The sequence below is a fragment of the Taudactylus pleione genome, unplaced genomic scaffold (assembly GCF_031769625.1).
Source record: "Taudactylus pleione unplaced genomic scaffold, aTauple2 ptg000092l, whole genome shotgun sequence".
Classification (NCBI taxonomy): Eukaryota; Metazoa; Chordata; class Amphibia; order Anura; family Myobatrachidae; genus Taudactylus; species Taudactylus pleione.
Window position 1 is genome coordinate 6668570 of NW_028284494.1, and position 14145 is coordinate 6682714.

The 14145-nt window shown below is 56.9% G+C and overlaps 1 protein-coding gene and 10 non-coding genes across 11 annotated transcripts in view; all 11 read left to right on the forward strand.

Moving 5' to 3' along the window:
• SLC38A9 (solute carrier family 38 member 9) overlaps positions 1–14145 on the forward strand; it is a 270792-nt gene that overhangs the window by 35089 nt on the left and 221558 nt on the right. The gene's annotated exons all lie outside the window — the stretch shown is intronic.
• On the forward strand, positions 47–210 carry LOC148527022 (U1 spliceosomal RNA). Its single transcript, XR_015878167.1, has one exon. It is a non-coding gene; the product is annotated as a U1 spliceosomal RNA (small nuclear RNA).
• LOC148527023 (U1 spliceosomal RNA) lies at positions 1483–1646 on the forward strand. Its single transcript, XR_015878168.1, has one exon. It is a non-coding gene; the product is annotated as a U1 spliceosomal RNA (small nuclear RNA).
• On the forward strand, positions 2919–3082 carry LOC148527024 (U1 spliceosomal RNA). The gene has a single exon (XR_015878169.1). It is a non-coding gene; the product is annotated as a U1 spliceosomal RNA (small nuclear RNA).
• On the forward strand, positions 4355–4518 carry LOC148527025 (U1 spliceosomal RNA). The gene has a single exon (XR_015878170.1). It is a non-coding gene; the product is annotated as a U1 spliceosomal RNA (small nuclear RNA).
• On the forward strand, positions 5791–5954 carry LOC148527026 (U1 spliceosomal RNA). The gene has a single exon (XR_015878171.1). It is a non-coding gene; the product is annotated as a U1 spliceosomal RNA (small nuclear RNA).
• Positions 7227–7390, forward strand: LOC148527027 (U1 spliceosomal RNA). Its single transcript, XR_015878172.1, has one exon. It is a non-coding gene; the product is annotated as a U1 spliceosomal RNA (small nuclear RNA).
• LOC148527028 (U1 spliceosomal RNA) lies at positions 8663–8826 on the forward strand. The gene has a single exon (XR_015878173.1). It is a non-coding gene; the product is annotated as a U1 spliceosomal RNA (small nuclear RNA).
• LOC148527029 (U1 spliceosomal RNA) lies at positions 10099–10262 on the forward strand. Its single transcript, XR_015878174.1, has one exon. It is a non-coding gene; the product is annotated as a U1 spliceosomal RNA (small nuclear RNA).
• Positions 11535–11698, forward strand: LOC148527030 (U1 spliceosomal RNA). The gene has a single exon (XR_015878175.1). It is a non-coding gene; the product is annotated as a U1 spliceosomal RNA (small nuclear RNA).
• Positions 12971–13134, forward strand: LOC148527031 (U1 spliceosomal RNA). The gene has a single exon (XR_015878176.1). It is a non-coding gene; the product is annotated as a U1 spliceosomal RNA (small nuclear RNA).

The window sequence follows — 14145 nt, forward strand, 5'->3', positions numbered from 1 at the left end:
CGGGGGTGTGCCCGAGCAGCGGGCCTCCCCAGCCCTAGTCCAACTCATACTTACCTGGCAGGGGAGATACCATGATCACGAAGGTGGTTCTCCCAGGGCGAGGCTCATCCATTGCACTCCGGGTGTGCTGACCCCTGCGATTTCCCCAAATGCGGGAAACTCGACTGCATAATTTGTGGTAGTGGGGGACTGCGTTCGCGCTTTCCCCTGATCATCTCTGGTAAAAATCAGCTTGGTTTTGTTTGAAAGCGTCTGTGTGTCTGCTGTGCTGGTGTCAACTCTGAAGCTTTGCTGGATGTGTCCACCCCCTCCCTTCTTTGCCCCGGGGATTGGACATTGAAAGGGAACGTTGCTAGTACTACTAGCCCCATGGTTTTAGCATTGCTCACAAAACATTGTTTGGGCCTAAGCATCGGTTCCGGGACCGATGTTTCTCTGGCCTTTTCTACTTAAGCATGTAACACACTAACTAGTACATTTCACCCGTGCGCAGCGGGACTCAAGACGCTTGCGCAGACCACCAATAACCGCTCTCCACTGCGTAACCTCTGCGTTGCGTCCGTCTCTCAATCAGGCCCTCGGTCTCTTAGGTTGTGAGCACCAGACACGAAGAGAGCCAGCCGGCAGCCCAAAGTACCGCACGGTGAGTGCAGCTGCCAGCAAGCCTGCGCAGCCGCACGGCGCCCCACACAAAGACAACGTTGAGGGGGAAGCCTAGCAATGGGGAGGGAGCATCGGATGCTCCCTCACCATCGCGGGGTTAAGCGTCAAACATCGGAACCACCTGACCGATGGTTCCGGCGAAACATCAAATGATTCCCCTCCCTACTTGGCCCCTGCGCCCTGTAAACTGCGCTTCCACCTTTCCCTCAGCGCCGCGCTCTGTCCTGACCTCTCCTCCTGTGTGTGCTTGCTGCATGCTTCCTTGCTGTTGTGCCATTCCAGCGTTCTTTGCGTAATCCCACCAATAGAGGGCGGTGCAGGACCCACACTTGTTTCACTTGCTTTGCAAAGCAGGCCTGGAGCTGTTGCACGGTCCAGCTGCTGCAAGAAATCAGCCTGAGTGCTTCAAGTGCTGTGGCTGCCCACCTTGATCCCCACGCAGGGCGGACTTGGGAGTCATCCAGACGGCACCCGTGAAAGCCCGCCGTGCCCCGCGCCCCCGGCACTTTTCCTGTTTCCTGTCCTTTTCCTTTCATACGCCGACGAGGCTCGCAGCCAGCTTTGGCCGACTGCTTGGATGACATCACCGTATGCAAATCCGTCTGCTGCAGTGTGCCCTGGGAATGCTTGCACTAGTTTGTGCGTATGTAGTTTGGGGGTGCTTCAGCAACAAGGCACCCTTCCAGGTGAAGAGATGTGGCCTCCCTGCAGTTGTTGACCTCAGCTGAGCGTTCGCTTCGCGCATGCTCCCCAGGTAAACCTCCTTCAGTTGACGGGGGTGTGCCCGAGCAGCGGGCCTCCCCAGCCCTAGTCCAACTCATACTTACCTGGCAGGGGAGATACCATGATCACGAAGGTGGTTCTCCCAGGGCGAGGCTCATCCATTGCACTCCGGGTGTGCTGACCCCTGCGATTTCCCCAAATGCGGGAAACTCGACTGCATAATTTGTGGTAGTGGGGGACTGCGTTCGCGCTTTCCCCTGATCATCTCTGGTAAAAATCAGCTTGGTTTTGTTTGAAAGCGTCTGTGTGTCTGCTGTGCTGGTGTCAACTCTGAAGCTTTGCTGGATGTGTCCACCCCCTCCCTTCTTTGCCCCGGGGATTGGACATTGAAAGGGAACGTTGCTAGTACTACTAGCCCCATGGTTTTAGCATTGCTCACAAAACATTGTTTGGGCCTAAGCATCGGTTCCGGGACCGATGTTTCTCTGGCCTTTTCTACTTAAGCATGTAACACACTAACTAGTACATTTCACCCGTGCGCAGCGGGACTCAAGACGCTTGCGCAGACCACCAATAACCGCTCTCCACTGCGTAACCTCTGCGTTGCGTCCGTCTCTCAATCAGGCCCTCGGTCTCTTAGGTTGTGAGCACCAGACACGAAGAGAGCCAGCCGGCAGCCCAAAGTACCGCACGGTGAGTGCAGCTGCCAGCAAGCCTGCGCAGCCGCACGGCGCCCCACACAAAGACAACGTTGAGGGGGAAGCCTAGCAATGGGGAGGGAGCATCGGATGCTCCCTCACCATCGCGGGGTTAAGCGTCAAACATCGGAACCACCTGACCGATGGTTCCGGCGAAACATCAAATGATTCCCCTCCCTACTTGGCCCCTGCGCCCTGTAAACTGCGCTTCCACCTTTCCCTCAGCGCCGCGCTCTGTCCTGACCTCTCCTCCTGTGTGTGCTTGCTGCATGCTTCCTTGCTGTTGTGCCATTCCAGCGTTCTTTGCGTAATCCCACCAATAGAGGGCGGTGCAGGACCCACACTTGTTTCACTTGCTTTGCAAAGCAGGCCTGGAGCTGTTGCACGGTCCAGCTGCTGCAAGAAATCAGCCTGAGTGCTTCAAGTGCTGTGGCTGCCCACCTTGATCCCCACGCAGGGCGGACTTGGGAGTCATCCAGACGGCACCCGTGAAAGCCCGCCGTGCCCCGCGCCCCCGGCACTTTTCCTGTTTCCTGTCCTTTTCCTTTCATACGCCGACGAGGCTCGCAGCCAGCTTTGGCCGACTGCTTGGATGACATCACCGTATGCAAATCCGTCTGCTGCAGTGTGCCCTGGGAATGCTTGCACTAGTTTGTGCGTATGTAGTTTGGGGGTGCTTCAGCAACAAGGCACCCTTCCAGGTGAAGAGATGTGGCCTCCCTGCAGTTGTTGACCTCAGCTGAGCGTTCGCTTCGCGCATGCTCCCCAGGTAAACCTCCTTCAGTTGACGGGGGTGTGCCCGAGCAGCGGGCCTCCCCAGCCCTAGTCCAACTCATACTTACCTGGCAGGGGAGATACCATGATCACGAAGGTGGTTCTCCCAGGGCGAGGCTCATCCATTGCACTCCGGGTGTGCTGACCCCTGCGATTTCCCCAAATGCGGGAAACTCGACTGCATAATTTGTGGTAGTGGGGGACTGCGTTCGCGCTTTCCCCTGATCATCTCTGGTAAAAATCAGCTTGGTTTTGTTTGAAAGCGTCTGTGTGTCTGCTGTGCTGGTGTCAACTCTGAAGCTTTGCTGGATGTGTCCACCCCCTCCCTTCTTTGCCCCGGGGATTGGACATTGAAAGGGAACGTTGCTAGTACTACTAGCCCCATGGTTTTAGCATTGCTCACAAAACATTGTTTGGGCCTAAGCATCGGTTCCGGGACCGATGTTTCTCTGGCCTTTTCTACTTAAGCATGTAACACACTAACTAGTACATTTCACCCGTGCGCAGCGGGACTCAAGACGCTTGCGCAGACCACCAATAACCGCTCTCCACTGCGTAACCTCTGCGTTGCGTCCGTCTCTCAATCAGGCCCTCGGTCTCTTAGGTTGTGAGCACCAGACACGAAGAGAGCCAGCCGGCAGCCCAAAGTACCGCACGGTGAGTGCAGCTGCCAGCAAGCCTGCGCAGCCGCACGGCGCCCCACACAAAGACAACGTTGAGGGGGAAGCCTAGCAATGGGGAGGGAGCATCGGATGCTCCCTCACCATCGCGGGGTTAAGCGTCAAACATCGGAACCACCTGACCGATGGTTCCGGCGAAACATCAAATGATTCCCCTCCCTACTTGGCCCCTGCGCCCTGTAAACTGCGCTTCCACCTTTCCCTCAGCGCCGCGCTCTGTCCTGACCTCTCCTCCTGTGTGTGCTTGCTGCATGCTTCCTTGCTGTTGTGCCATTCCAGCGTTCTTTGCGTAATCCCACCAATAGAGGGCGGTGCAGGACCCACACTTGTTTCACTTGCTTTGCAAAGCAGGCCTGGAGCTGTTGCACGGTCCAGCTGCTGCAAGAAATCAGCCTGAGTGCTTCAAGTGCTGTGGCTGCCCACCTTGATCCCCACGCAGGGCGGACTTGGGAGTCATCCAGACGGCACCCGTGAAAGCCCGCCGTGCCCCGCGCCCCCGGCACTTTTCCTGTTTCCTGTCCTTTTCCTTTCATACGCCGACGAGGCTCGCAGCCAGCTTTGGCCGACTGCTTGGATGACATCACCGTATGCAAATCCGTCTGCTGCAGTGTGCCCTGGGAATGCTTGCACTAGTTTGTGCGTATGTAGTTTGGGGGTGCTTCAGCAACAAGGCACCCTTCCAGGTGAAGAGATGTGGCCTCCCTGCAGTTGTTGACCTCAGCTGAGCGTTCGCTTCGCGCATGCTCCCCAGGTAAACCTCCTTCAGTTGACGGGGGTGTGCCCGAGCAGCGGGCCTCCCCAGCCCTAGTCCAACTCATACTTACCTGGCAGGGGAGATACCATGATCACGAAGGTGGTTCTCCCAGGGCGAGGCTCATCCATTGCACTCCGGGTGTGCTGACCCCTGCGATTTCCCCAAATGCGGGAAACTCGACTGCATAATTTGTGGTAGTGGGGGACTGCGTTCGCGCTTTCCCCTGATCATCTCTGGTAAAAATCAGCTTGGTTTTGTTTGAAAGCGTCTGTGTGTCTGCTGTGCTGGTGTCAACTCTGAAGCTTTGCTGGATGTGTCCACCCCCTCCCTTCTTTGCCCCGGGGATTGGACATTGAAAGGGAACGTTGCTAGTACTACTAGCCCCATGGTTTTAGCATTGCTCACAAAACATTGTTTGGGCCTAAGCATCGGTTCCGGGACCGATGTTTCTCTGGCCTTTTCTACTTAAGCATGTAACACACTAACTAGTACATTTCACCCGTGCGCAGCGGGACTCAAGACGCTTGCGCAGACCACCAATAACCGCTCTCCACTGCGTAACCTCTGCGTTGCGTCCGTCTCTCAATCAGGCCCTCGGTCTCTTAGGTTGTGAGCACCAGACACGAAGAGAGCCAGCCGGCAGCCCAAAGTACCGCACGGTGAGTGCAGCTGCCAGCAAGCCTGCGCAGCCGCACGGCGCCCCACACAAAGACAACGTTGAGGGGGAAGCCTAGCAATGGGGAGGGAGCATCGGATGCTCCCTCACCATCGCGGGGTTAAGCGTCAAACATCGGAACCACCTGACCGATGGTTCCGGCGAAACATCAAATGATTCCCCTCCCTACTTGGCCCCTGCGCCCTGTAAACTGCGCTTCCACCTTTCCCTCAGCGCCGCGCTCTGTCCTGACCTCTCCTCCTGTGTGTGCTTGCTGCATGCTTCCTTGCTGTTGTGCCATTCCAGCGTTCTTTGCGTAATCCCACCAATAGAGGGCGGTGCAGGACCCACACTTGTTTCACTTGCTTTGCAAAGCAGGCCTGGAGCTGTTGCACGGTCCAGCTGCTGCAAGAAATCAGCCTGAGTGCTTCAAGTGCTGTGGCTGCCCACCTTGATCCCCACGCAGGGCGGACTTGGGAGTCATCCAGACGGCACCCGTGAAAGCCCGCCGTGCCCCGCGCCCCCGGCACTTTTCCTGTTTCCTGTCCTTTTCCTTTCATACGCCGACGAGGCTCGCAGCCAGCTTTGGCCGACTGCTTGGATGACATCACCGTATGCAAATCCGTCTGCTGCAGTGTGCCCTGGGAATGCTTGCACTAGTTTGTGCGTATGTAGTTTGGGGGTGCTTCAGCAACAAGGCACCCTTCCAGGTGAAGAGATGTGGCCTCCCTGCAGTTGTTGACCTCAGCTGAGCGTTCGCTTCGCGCATGCTCCCCAGGTAAACCTCCTTCAGTTGACGGGGGTGTGCCCGAGCAGCGGGCCTCCCCAGCCCTAGTCCAACTCATACTTACCTGGCAGGGGAGATACCATGATCACGAAGGTGGTTCTCCCAGGGCGAGGCTCATCCATTGCACTCCGGGTGTGCTGACCCCTGCGATTTCCCCAAATGCGGGAAACTCGACTGCATAATTTGTGGTAGTGGGGGACTGCGTTCGCGCTTTCCCCTGATCATCTCTGGTAAAAATCAGTTTGGTTTTGTTTGAAAGCGTCTGTGTGTCTGCTGTGCTGGTGTCAACTCTGAAGCTTTGCTGGATGTGTCCACCCCCTCCCTTCTTTGCCACGGGGATTGGACATTGAAAGGGAACGTTGCTAGTACTACTAGCCCCATGGTTTTAGCATTGCTCACAAAACATTGTTTGGGCCTAAGCATCGGTTCCGGGACCGATGTTTCTCTGGCCTTTTCTACTTAAGCATGTAACACACTAACTAGTACATTTCACCCGTGCGCAGCGGGACTCAAGACGCTTGCGCAGACCACCAATAACCGCTCTCCACTGCGTAACCTCTGCGTTGCGTCCGTCTCTCAATCAGGCCCTCGGTCTCTTAGGTTGTGAGCACCAGACACGAAGAGAGCCAGCCGGCAGCCCAAAGTACCGCACGGTGAGTGCAGCTGCCAGCAAGCCTGCGCAGCCGCACGGCGCCCCACACAAAGACAACGTTGAGGGGGAAGCCTAGCAATGGGGAGGGAGCATCGGATGCTCCCTCACCATCGCGGGGTTAAGCGTCAAACATCGGAACCACCTGACCGATGGTTCCGGCGAAACATCAAATGATTCCCCTCCCTACTTGGCCCCTGCGCCCTGTAAACTGCGCTTCCACCTTTCCCTCAGCGCCGCGCTCTGTCCTGACCTCTCCTCCTGTGTGTGCTTGCTGCATGCTTCCTTGCTGTTGTGCCATTCCAGCGTTCTTTGCGTAATCCCACCAATAGAGGGCGGTGCAGGACCCACACTTGTTTCACTTGCTTTGCAAAGCAGGCCTGGAGCTGTTGCACGGTCCAGCTGCTGCAAGAAATCAGCCTGAGTGCTTCAAGTGCTGTGGCTGCCCACCTTGATCCCCACGCAGGGCGGACTTGGGAGTCATCCAGACGGCACCCGTGAAAGCTCGCCGTGCCCCGCGCCCCCGGCACTTTTCCTGTTTCCTGTCCTTTTCCTTTCATACGCCGACGAGGCTCGCAGCCAGCTTTGGCCGACTGCTTGGATGACATCACCGTATGCAAATCCGTCTGCTGCAGTGTGCCCTGGGAATGCTTGCACTAGTTTGTGCGTATGTAGTTTGGGGGTGCTTCAGCAACAAGGCACCCTTCCAGGTGAAGAGATGTGGCCTCCCTGCAGTTGTTGACCTCAGCTGAGAGTTCGCTTCGCGCATGCTCCCCAGGTAAACCTCCTTCAGTTGACGGGGGTGTGCCCGAGCAGCGGGCCTCCCCAGCCCTAGTCCAACTCATACTTACCTGGCAGGGGAGATACCATGATCACGAAGGTGGTTCTCCCAGGGCGAGGCTCATCCATTGCACTCCGGGTGTGCTGACCCCTGCGATTTCCCCAAATGCGGGAAACTCGACTGCATAATTTGTGGTAGTGGGGGACTGCGTTCGCGCTTTCCCCTGATCATCTCTGGTAAAAATCAGCTTGGTTTTGTTTGAAAGCATCTGTGTGTCTGCTGTGCTGGTGTCAACTCTGAAGCTTTGCTGGATGTGTCCACCCCCTCCCTTCTTTGCCCCGGGGATTGGACATTGAAAGGGAACGTTGCTAGTACTACTAGCCCCATGGTTTTAGCATTGCTCACAAAACATTGTTTGGGCCTAAGCATCGGTTCCGGGACCGATGTTTCTCTGGCCTTTTCTACTTAAGCATGTAACACACTAACTAGTACATTTCACCCGTGCGCAGCGGGACTCAAGACGCTTGCGCAGACCACCAATAACCGCTCTCCACTGCGTAACCTCTGCGTTGCGTCCGTCTCTCAATCAGGCCCTCGGTCTCTTAGGTTGTGAGCACCAGACACGAAGAGAGCCAGCCGGCAGCCCAAAGTACCGCACGGTGAGTGCAGCTGCCAGCAAGCCTGCGCAGCCGCACGGCGCCCCACACAAAGACAACGTTGAGGGGGAAGCCTAGCAATGGGGAGGGAGCATCGGATGCTCCCTCACCATCGCGGGGTTAAGCGTCAAACATCGGAACCACCTGACCGATGGTTCCGGCGAAACATCAAATGATTCCCCTCCCTACTTGGCCCCTGCGCCCTGTAAACTGCGCTTCCACCTTTCCCTCAGCGCCGCGCTCTGTCCTGACCTCTCCTCCTGTGTGTGCTTGCTGCATGCTTCCTTGCTGTTGTGCCATTCCAGCGTTCTTTGCGTAATCCCACCAATAGAGGGCGGTGCAGGACCCACACTTGTTTCACTTGCTTTGCAAAGCAGGCCTGGAGCTGTTGCACGGTCCAGCTGCTGCAAGAAATCAGCCTGAGTGCTTCAAGTGCTGTGGCTGCCCACCTTGATCCCCACGCAGGGCGGACTTGGGAGTCATCCAGACGGCACCCGTGAAAGCCCGCCGTGCCCCGCGCCCCCGGCACTTTTCCTGTTTCCTGTCCTTTTCCTTTCATACGCCGACGAGGCTCGCAGCCAGCTTTGGCCGACTGCTTGGATGACATCACCGTATGCAAATCCGTCTGCTGCAGTGTGCCCTGGGAATGCTTGCACTAGTTTGTGCGTATGTAGTTTGGGGGTGCTTCAGCAACAAGGCACCCTTCCAGGTGAAGAGATGTGGCCTCCCTGCAGTTGTTGACCTCAGCTGAGAGTTCGCTTCGCGCATGCTCCCCAGGTAAACCTCCTTCAGTTGACGGGGGTGTGCCCGAGCAGCGGGCCTCCCCAGCCCTAGTCCAACTCATACTTACCTGGCAGGGGAGATACCATGATCACGAAGGTGGTTCTCCCAGGGCGAGGCTCATCCATTGCACTCCGGGTGTGCTGACCCCTGCGATTTCCCCAAATGCGGGAAACTCGACTGCATAATTTGTGGTAGTGGGGGACTGCGTTCGCGCTTTCCCCTGATCATCTCTGGTAAAAATCAGCTTGGTTTTGTTTGAAAGCGTCTGTGTGTCTGCTGTGCTGGTGTCAACTCTGAAGCTTTGCTGGATGTGTCCACCCCCTCCCTTCTTTGCCCCGGGGATTGGACATTGAAAGGGAACGTTGCTAGTACTACTAGCCCCATGGTTTTAGCATTGCTCACAAAACATTGTTTGGGCCTAAGCATCGGTTCCGGGACCGATGTTTCTCTGGCCTTTTCTACTTAAGCATGTAACACACTAACTAGTACATTTCACCCGTGCGCAGCGGGACTCAAGACGCTTGCGCAGACCACCAATAACCGCTCTCCACTGCGTAACCTCTGCGTTGCGTCCGTCTCTCATTCAGGCCCTCGGTCTCTTAGGTTGTGAGCACCAGACACGAAGAGAGCCAGCCGGCAGCCCAAAGTACCGCACGGTGAGTGCAGCTGCCAGCAAGCCTGCGCAGCCGCACGGCGCCCCACACAAAGACAACGTTGAGGGGGAAGCCTAGCAATGGGGAGGGAGCATCGGATGCTCCCTCACCATCGCGGGGTTAAGCGTCAAACATCGGAACCACCTGACCGATGGTTCCGGCGAAACATCAAATGATTCCCCTCCCTACTTGGCCCCTGCGCCCTGTAAACTGCGCTTCCACCTTTCCCTCAGCGCCGCGCTCTGTCCTGACCTCTCCTCCTGTGTGTGCTTGCTGCATGCTTCCTTGCTGTTGTGCCATTCCAGCGTTCTTTGCGTAATCCCACCAATAGAGGGCGGTGCAGGACCCACACTTGTTTCACTTGCTTTGCAAAGCAGGCCTGGAGCTGTTGCACGGTCCAGCTGCTGCAAGAAATCAGCCTGAGTGCTTCAAGTGCTGTGGCTGCCCACCTTGATCCCCACGCAGGGCGGACTTGGGAGTCATCCAGACGGCACCCGTGAAAGCCCGCCGTGCCCCGCGCCCCCGGCACTTTTCCTGTTTCCTGTCCTTTTCCTTTCATACGCCGACGAGGCTCGCAGCCAGCTTTGGCCGACTGCTTGGATGACATCACCGTATGCAAATCCGTCTGCTGCAGTGTGCCCTGGGAATGCTTGCACTAGTTTGTGCGTATGTAGTTTGGGGGTGCTTCAGCAACAAGGCACCCTTCCAGGTGAAGAGATGTGGCCTCCCTGCAGTTGTTGACCTCAGCTGAGCGTTCGCTTCGCGCATGCTCCCCAGGTAAACCTCCTTCAGTTGACGGGGGTGTGCCCGAGCAGCGGGCCTCCCCAGCCCTAATCCAACTCATACTTACCTGGCAGGGGAGATACCATGATCACGAAGGTGGTTCTCCCAGGGCGAGGCTCATCCATTGCACTCCGGGTGTGCTGACCCCTGCGATTTCCCCAAATGCGGGAAACTCGACTGCATAATTTGTGGTAGTGGGGGACTGCGTTCGCGCTTTCCCCTGATCATCTCTGGTAAAAATCAGCTTGGTTTTGTTTGAAAGCGTCTGTGTGTCTGCTGTGCTGGTGTCAACTCTGAAGCTTTGCTGGATGTGTCCACCCCCTCCCTTCTTTGCCCCGGGGATTGGACATTGAAAGGGAACGTTGCTAGTACTACTAGCCCCATGGTTTTAGCATTGCTCACAAAACATTGTTTGGGCCTAAGCATCGGTTCCGGGACCGATGTTTCTCTGGCCTTTTCTACTTAAGCATGTAACACACTAACTAGTACATTTCACCCGTGCGCAGCGGGACTCAAGACGCTTGCGCAGACCACCAATAACCGCTCTCCACTGCGTAACCTCTGCGTTGCGTCCGTCTCTCAATCAGGCCCTCGGTCTCTTAGGTTGTGAGCACCAGACACGAAGAGAGCCAGCCGGCAGCCCAAAGTACCGCACGGTGAGTGCAGCTGCCAGCAAGCCTGCGCAGCCGCACGGCGCCCCACACAAAGACAACGTTGAGGGGGAAGCCTAGCAATGGGGAGGGAGCATCGGATGCTCCCTCACCATCGCGGGGTTAAGCGTCAAACATCGGAACCACCTGACCGATGGTTCCGGCGAAACATCAAATGATTCCCCTCCCTACTTGGCCCCTGCGCCCTGTAAACTGCGCTTCCACCTTTCCCTCAGCGCCGCGCTCTGTCCTGACCTCTCCTCCTGTGTGTGCTTGCTGCATGCTTCCTTGCTGTTGTGCCATTCCAGCGTTCTTTGCGTAATCCCACCAATAGAGGGCGGTGCAGGACCCACACTTGTTTCACTTGCTTTGCAAAGCAGGCCTGGAGCTGTTGCACGGTCCAGCTGCTGCAAGAAATCTGCCTGAGTGCTTCAAGTGCTGTGGCTGCCCACCTTGATCCCCACGCAGGGCGGACTTGGGAGTCATCCAGACGGCACCCGTGAAAGCCCGCCGTGCCCCGCGCCCCCGGCACTTTTCCTGTTTCCTGTCCTTTTCCTTTCATACGCCGACGAGGCTCGCAGCCAGCTTTGGCCGACTGCTTGGATGACATCACCGTATGCAAATCCGTCTGCTGCAGTGTGCCCTGGGAATGCTTGCACTAGTTTGTGCGTATGTAGTTTGGGGGTGCTTCAGCAACAAGGCACCCTTCCAGGTGAAGAGATGTGGCCTCCCTGCAGTTGTTGACCTCAGCTGAGAGTTTGCTTCGCGCATGCTCCCCAGGTAAACCTCCTTCAGTTGACGGGGGTGTGCCCGAGCAGCGGGCCTCCCCAGCCCTAGTCCAACTCATACTTACCTGGCAGGGGAGATACCATGATCACGAAGGTGGTTCTCCCAGGGCGAGGCTCATCCATTGCACTCCGGGTGTGCTGACCCCTGCGATTTCCCCAAATGCGGGAAACTCGACTGCATAATTTGTGGTAGTGGGGGACTGCGTTCGCGCTTTCCCCTGATCATCTCTGGTAAAAATCAGCTTGGTTTTGTTTGAAAGCGTCTGTGTGTCTGCTGTGCTGGTGTCAACTCTGAAGCTTTGCTGGATGTGTCCACCCCCTCCCTTCTTTGCCCCGGGGATTGGACATTGAAAGGGAACGTTGCTAGTACTACTAGCCCCATGGTTTTAGCATTGCTCACAAAACATTGTTTGGGCCTAAGCATCGGTTCCGGGACCGATGTTTCTCTGGCCTTTTCTACTTAAGCATGTAACACACTAACTAGTACATTTCACCCGTGCGCAGCGGGACTCAAGACGCTTGCGCAGACCACCAATAACCGCTCTCCACTGCGTAACCTCTGCGTTGCGTCCGTCTCTCAATCAGGCCCTCGGTCTCTTAGGTTGTGAGCACCAGACACGAAGAGAGCCAGCCGGCAGCCCAAAGTACCGCACGGTGAGTGCAGCTGCCAGCAAGCCTGCGCAGCCGCACGGCGCCCCACACAAAGACAACGTTGAGGGGGAAGCCTAGCAATGGGGAGGGAGCATCGGATGCTCCCTCACCATCGCGGGGTTAAGCGTCAAACATCGGAACCACCTGACCGATGGTTCCGGCGAAACATCAAATGATTCCCCTCCCTACTTGGCCCCTGCGCCCTGTAAACTGCGCTTCCACCTTTCCCTCAGCGCCGCGCTCTGTCCTGACCTCTCCTCCTGTGTGTGCTTGCTGCATGCTTCCTTGCTGTTGTGCCATTCCAGCGTTCTTTGCGTAATCCCACCAATAGAGGGCGGTGCAGGACCCACACTTGTTTCACTTGCTTTGCAAAGCAGGCCTGGAGCTGTTGCACGGTCCAGCTGCTGCAAGAAATCAGCCTGAGTGCTTCAAGTGCTGTGGCTGCCCACCTTGATCCCCACGCAGGGCGGACTTGGGAGTCATCCAGACGGCACCCGTGAAAGCCCGCCGTGCCCCGCGCCCCCGGCACTTTTCCTGTTTCCTGTCCTTTTCCTTTCATACGCCGACGAGGCTCGCAGCCAGCTTTGGCCGACTGCTTGGATGACATCACCGTATGCAAATCCGTCTGCTGCAGTGTGCCCTGGGAATGCTTGCACTAGTTTGTGCGTATGTAGTTTGGGGGTGCTTCAGCAACAAGGCACCCTTCCAGGTGAAGAGATGTGGCCTCCCTGCAGTTGTTGACCTCAGCTGAGCGTTCGCTTCGCGCATGCTCCCCAGGTAAACCTCCTTCAGTTGACGGGGGTGTGCCCGAGCAGCGGGCCTCCCCAGCCCTAATCCAACTCATACTTACCTGGCAGGGGAGATACCATGATCACGAAGGTGGTTCTCCCAGGGCGAGGCTCATCCATTGCACTCCGGGTGTGCTGACCCCTGCGATTTCCCCAAATGCGGGAAACTCGACTGCATAATTTGTGGTAGTGGGGGACTGCGTTCGCGCTTTCCCCTGATCATCTCTGGTAAAAATCAGCTTGGTTTTGTTTGAAAGCGTCTGTGTGTCTGCTGTGCTGGTGTCAACTCTGAAGCTTTGCTGGATGTGTCCACCCCCTCCCTTCTTTGCCCCGGGGATTGGACATTGAAAGGGAACGTTGCTAGTACTACTAGCCCCATGGTTTTAGCATTGCTCACAAAACATTGTTTGGGCCTAAGCATCGGTTCCGGGACCGATGTTTCTCTGGCCTTTTCTACTTAAGCATGTAACACACTAACTAGTACATTTCACCCGTGCGCAGCGGGACTCAAGACGCTTGCGCAGACCACCAATAACCGCTCTCCACTGCGTAACCTCTGCGTTGCGTCCGTCTCTCAATCAGGCCCTCGGTCTCTTAGGTTGTGAGCACCAGACACGAAGAGAGCCAGCCGGCAGCCCAAAGTACCGCACGGTGAGTGCAGCTGCCAGCAAGCCTGCGCAGCCGCACGGCGCCCCACACAAAGACAACGTTGAGGGGGAAGCCTAGCAATGGGGAGGGAGCATCGGATGCTCCCTCACCATCGCGGGGTTAAGCGTCAAACATCGGAACCACCTGACCGATGGTTCCGGCGAAACATCAAATGATTCCCCTCCCTACTTGGCCCCTGCGCCCTGTAAACTGCGCTTCCACCTTTCCCTCAGCGCCGCGCTCTGTCCTGACCTCTCCTCCTGTGTGTGCTTGCTGCATGCTTCCTTGCTGTTGTGCCATTCCAGCGTTCTTTGCGTAATCCCACCAATAGAGGGCGGTGCAGGACCCACACTTGTTTCACTTGCTTTGCAAAGCAGGCCTGGAGCTGTTGCACGGTCCAGCTGCTGCAAGAAATCTGCCTGAGTGCTTCAAGTGCTGTGGCTGCCCACCTTGATCCCCACGCAGGGCGGACTTGGGAGTCATCCAGACGGCACCCGTGAAAGCCCGCCGTGCCCCGCGCCCCCGGCACTTTTCCTGTTTCCTGTCCTTTTCCTTTCATACGCCGACGAGGCTCGCAGCCA